The sequence below is a fragment of the Eleutherodactylus coqui genome, chromosome 2 (assembly GCF_035609145.1).
Source record: "Eleutherodactylus coqui strain aEleCoq1 chromosome 2, aEleCoq1.hap1, whole genome shotgun sequence".
Taxonomy (NCBI): domain Eukaryota; kingdom Metazoa; phylum Chordata; class Amphibia; order Anura; family Eleutherodactylidae; genus Eleutherodactylus; species Eleutherodactylus coqui.
The window spans coordinates 283,666,689-283,672,688 of record NC_089838.1 but is presented as its reverse complement, the minus strand read 5'-3'; positions in this window follow the sequence as shown (position 1 = coordinate 283,672,688).

Genomic DNA, 6,000 nt, shown 5'->3' with positions numbered 1-6,000 from the left:
TGACTCCTCTCCCAGTCTCTTTCTCAGGACAGTATGAGCTGGGGGAAAAGTCAGACCGCTAAGACAGCAGCACTGTATGAGTGAAGTTGTGTGAAGATACTGCATTGCAGTGCAGGTGTTGGGCTGCAGGTGATGACAGCCCTTGCTACCACAGTGGCAAACGGTGCCTCTGAACCTAGAGGGTCTGGTCCTAACTGCGACCGATATGACTCCTGTAGCTACGCCACTTATGACATATATGAAGACGTTAATATTATAAAGGACACATGGTAGGTGGTGTGCCTTATTACAAATTTGCATTAGAGCCCAAGAGCCTTCTTAGCTATAAGTGTCAATTAATAGTTTGTCTAATCGGCCTGTCTGTACATCGTTATCTTTTTCCTTCTGAAGAAGACTGTGGCTTTGGCTTACATTCCCAATCATTAACCAAAAATTAGACACAGTTGCTAAACAATGCAAAAACACTCTACTGTATTGCTATGGACTGGGGGCACCGACCTGACTGACGCTCCCTTAACTAGTAACAAAAACTTACCCGGAGACTTCTTGTGTGTAAAATGTGGGGTAGGCCACAGCTTTTATTAAATATTTAACCTCTACTATTTAATTTAACTTTTTTAACTCTATAAACCCTTCCCATGCTACAACCCGCTTAATTTAAACTGCTTTTAGCTTTAACTATTCCATAGGACGTTTGTAAGCCCGCTTTCCTTGGGCTTGTAAACCCTCCTCTTCTCCAGCATGGAAAGTTCAAGGCCAACCACAGCTGTGACAACTTCCGAACATACAAAGTCCTATAAAGTCTTTCCTCACCCATCTCACGGGCGGGTGGGTGGGCGTCTTGCTCGGCTCCCTCTTCCTCCACGCTTCTTCTCCTTCTGTTCTTCTTCCTGTCTTCTCTTTCCTCTTCCTTACTTAGCTCCTCCCCCCCATCTAGCTCGCTGATCCCTTAAGCCCCGCCCCCAGTCCCATGCAGCATCGTTATACACTGTGCTGCATAAGAGACTGGGGGCACCGACCTGACTGACGCTCCCTTAACTAGTAACAAAAACTTACCCGGAGACTTCTTGTGTGTAAAATGTGGGGTAGGCCACAGCTTTTATTAAATATTTAACCTCTACTATTTAATTTAACTTTTTTAACTCTATAAACCCTTCCCATGCTACAACCCGCTTAATTTAAACTGCTTTTAGCTTTAACTATTCCATAGGACGTTTGTAAGCCCGCTTTCCTTGGGCTTGTAAACCCTCCTCTTCTCCAGCATGGAAAGTTCAAGGCCATACGGGACGCGCCGTATCCCTACGGCGCGTTCCGCCCCACCCCACGGACCCGAACTAAGGCAGCTTCCACGCCATCCTGCAGTCCGGACAGGAATGTGTCCAATCCCACCTCATTTAGGTGTATTCCGTCATCTCGCAGCGCACCTTTCTCTCTATCCTCCAACTCCCAATGGCGTACAGCAATTCCTCCCAAGGATTGCACGAATTTCGAAATCCTCTGGTTGATCACTTTCCTGACGTTTTCAATCGCCTCGGGGTTCTTTGCCCCCCTCCAACATCTCCTGGCGATAATATCTGACCATACGATCACGGATTCTTGGAAGCACTCACGAAAACGGAGTAAGTCCTGTTTCATCAGAGCGAGTAAATCGCCTAGTTTTATTTTTCCTAGGTCGTTCCCCCCGGCGTGCACGACCAGGATGACTCGCCGGGGGGTCCACCTGCTAATCTCTGTCACGATCTGCAGCAACCTTGGCCATTGTAGTCCTCGAATCCCATACCACTTTACCACAGTGTCCGTCATTCCTAGGGTCCTTCCTAATGGCCGAGTTGCTGCTCTCTTTTCGGCCCAGTACACGAATGAATGTCCGATAATCCAGACTCTCCACGGCTCTGCAGCTGTAACACACAAAAACAAAAAACCAAAACCCGTACCAAACAACGGAAAAACGCCATCTTACCAGGCCACAATCATACCACTTCGCTTTCTTATAATATTAAGTCCGGTCTAATGTATGATTTATAGGCCTGCGACTTCCATCTACCTAGCCGTTTCAGATCTTCTTCCCGCATACCATGTGCTTCTGCCATGGTTGCCGCACCTATCCTAAACGAATGCGTACCAAACTCGGACACATCCAAACCAGCTGTGCGTAATGCTGAACGGAAAACCGCCGTAAACTGAAAACGGGTGAGGGCGTCGCCTGCCGCGTGAACGAAAAATTGGTCGCAAATATTGCGCGAGCTCATGTACTCTCTGACCGTGCTCACCGGGCACCACATGCCTCCAAGGCTATTAATTGCTATCCACTCGCCTCTTCCATAAATGTCCGTCTTGGACTTTCTGATACATATACGTAGTGATGCACCCGAGCAAATAACATCATTATGCCGCAAACCGCCAGGCTTATTTTTACTCGCCGGGACCATCTCTCCAATTCGTAATGCAGCAAAAAACGCCACCGAAAAAGCCGCTCTAAATAGCAACGCTTCTGAACCATTAACGCACACGCTTTCCAGCAATTCTAATAGCTTAATCAACATGGAAAACGTAATGGGCCGTCGTCTGTCAATATGCGTCTTATCTTTTTTCCAACCGCGGATTATTTGGCGAAAAATAAATTCTTTAGTAACGTCCGTCTTACCATGTAGTTTGAGCAAAAAGGCTACTCCCGCTAAATATTTTTTAGCTGCTCCAACCGACCGATGTTTGTTCCGTAAATCTGACAACAAATCAAGCGTGGCCGCCCGCGCCCTTTCACCGTCGACCACACAACCGCCTGCCAATGAAAGCCATTCTAACCATATAGAATTGTAACTCTTCCACGTCGCACACGTGACCGATGCCTCCACCAGCTTCAACAACTCTGCTCGACCAGATCCCATAAGTGAGGAGGGCATCGGACCCCCTCGGCCTCCGCCTGTGGGTGCCGTTCCCTGAACGCCTCCATCTGTGAACGAGAGAGTGCGTCAGCCGCTCCATTGTCATGACCCGGAACATGCCTGGCTCGCAAATAAATATTATTCTGCAGGCATCTCAAAACCACATGTCTTAACAATGCCAACACGGGCGGAGACCCCGCGGTCTGCCTATTGATCACCTGCACCACCGCCGTATTATCCGACCAAAAACAGACCTTGCGGTCTTGAAGCTCTGAGTTCCACAGTTCCAATGCTACCACTAGCGGAAAAAACTCCAATAGTGTCACATTCTTGGTCCATTTTCTATTCACCCAACTCACTGGCCAGGGTTCCCTGCACCAATGGTTATGGAGAATTACACCGAAACCTCCCGACCCGGCCGCGTCCGCAAATAGGCATATGTCGCTACCCGTAACCTCCTCCTTTGGGCACATCACTTGCCCATTGAAGGATTGCAAAAACACCTTCCATATATGTAGGTCCGCTCTCATCCCCTGTGTAACCCGCACGAAATGATGGGGTTCCCGTACCCCTGCCGTGGCTAACGTCAGTCTTCTTGAGAAGACCCGTCCCATAGGGATGACTTTACACGCGAAATTAAGCAAACCCGCCAGCCTCTGAATCTGCCTCAGCGTGACCTTTTTGCAGCTGGCAACTTCATTGACTGTCTGGTGTAACCTGGCTACCTTTTCCACTGGTAACCTGAACACCATATCCTCAGAGTCGATCTCGATTCCTAAGAATGTGATCCGGGTCGCGGGGCCCACCGTTTTTTCTTCTGATAACGGAACCCCTACCCTCCGCATGAGGGCCTGGAATGTTTTAAGCAAAAATACGCAATTGCCCGAGTTCTCTGGCCCGACGAACAAAAAATCATCTAAATAATGTATCACCGATGAGATGCCCGTCTCATACTTGAGTAACCACTCTAAAAAGGAACTAAACAATTCAAAATAATAGCATGAAATGGAGCATCCCATCGGCAAACACATATCGACAAAAAATTGGCTGTCCACCCGACATCCTAGGAGGTGGAAACAATCGGGGTGGACTGGTAACAATCGGAAGGCGGACTCAATGTCCGTCTTTGCTAACTGGGCTCTTTTTCCCGCCGCTCTTACCAAGCGAACCGCGGAATCAAATGACGTATAAGAAACAGTTGCCTGTTCTTTTGATATTCCGTCGTTGACGGAATCCCCCGCTGGAAAGGATAGGTGATGTATTAAGCGGAATTTCCCGGTTTCCTTCTTGGGTACCAAACCCAAGGGGGACACCCGCAAATTCGTAAACGGCGGCGCTTCGAAAGGGCCGGCCATGCGGCCGAGCTCGACTTCCTTACTCAATTTTTCTTTGACTAAATGGATATTGTCCAACGCCGATTTCAGGTTAGGGGCGAACATTGACGCGGGTGAAAACGCAAACGGGATCACGAAACCGATTGAAAAACCGTCCTTAAGAATTTTTGCCTCCTGTTTCATGTGGTATCTGTCTAACCACAGATCCAGGACCCGGCTTTTCACCGGCGTTCGGTGCTCCACCGGCACCACCCACTGCGGCAGTCGTTCTCTGTTTCTTGAAGCAGCGAACTGCTGCGTGCTGCCCCCCGCAAACCGAGCACTCGTGCCGGAATTTGCAGGTGGCATAAAACCTGCAATGGCCCTCGTTGTAGAGCCAACATGAGCCATTGGGTCTCTGAGCAGCCGCGGAGGGCTGTTGCCCGCCTCCCGCGGCTCCCGTAGGAAAGGACGCTCTAGCGGGCCTTTGCGCCAGAATAAGCTGAATCCACACATCAGTTGCTTTTGTGGCCCAGCTTATGTGGCTCATACCCGAAACCCGACGCCTGTAGTCCTCATCATAACGCCACCAAGCTGACCCACCGTGCAGCTTGTAGGCGCTGTAAATGGTATTGAGATAGACCATCAACTCCGGTCCTTTAGCAGGCTGATGTTGACACACCACATGGGCCAACACCAAATACGCTTGAAGCCAATTCCCAAACGTCTTTGCAATTTTTGGCTTCTTCTCACCACGTTCCGACAACCGTTCCTTATCTACCATCACATGGTCCGCTGATAATAAGGACCAAATATCCACATATAAACCTTTTTTAATTTTTTCAACCAGCTCATCAGCCAAACCTACCCCTAGCGGGGCAACACCACAAAACATTGAATCATAATATTTTAAACCTTCCGTTGGGTCACTTTCCGTACACCGGGTTGAGCTTCCAGCAACACCACTCACAGGCGGGCCTCTGCCCCCTGGTGAACCACAGGACACTAAAAGCCCTTCTTGCGTATCAACCTTGCTCAACAAAGATTTTAATACCGTGACCAAATCTTGTTTATCCGCACCCTTTGCGGGATCCATCACATTACACCACGCATTATGCAATGATAACTCACCAGCTCGACCGACCTCCGGCGATGCCAAGGGTGATGTCCCGGCTGTATCCCTCCTGCGAATCCTTTGATCGGGCGTGGGCTCCCGACTGACCGTGCGCGTAGCCTCCTGCGCCCTTTGCTGTGGCGCCACACCAGGCTGGTGTCTGCTTGACCGTCCTTGCGTGTGGCCGTGGCTTTTGTAGTTCCTGTATTCCATTCCATGTCGCCTCGACTGCGAGTGAAGCGTATGACGCTGGTCTTCTGCGCGCTGGTCTTCTGGGAGTCTTGTCACCTCTTCTAAACTGCCCCTCTCTACCCTATTTACACCTTGCGCCCTACCGCTGCTGCTACTGGAAGCTCTACTCGCCTGCTCTAGCTGCCTGGAACGCCTTGCCTCCTGTCTTAGCGCTCTGGTTCTATCTCTTTGCCTCCGCCTGGCGCCCTGCCCTTGGCGGCTACTGCTAGCGCGGTTGTCGGACGTTTGTGAAGAGTAACCCAGCGTTTCTTGTAACACTGGGTCCAAGTAACGGGGATTAACATAGCAACGGCGCTGTGTGGCCGAAGCGGGTGGCGGAACATGGTAAGCGTGTCTGCTTTGTGTTTGGGTGGGGTATACCACCTCCGGCTGCCCCCGGTACGGGGCTGCCTCGGATCTATCCCTATGATGGTTGGGGGGTCGGCTATGTCTATAGGCC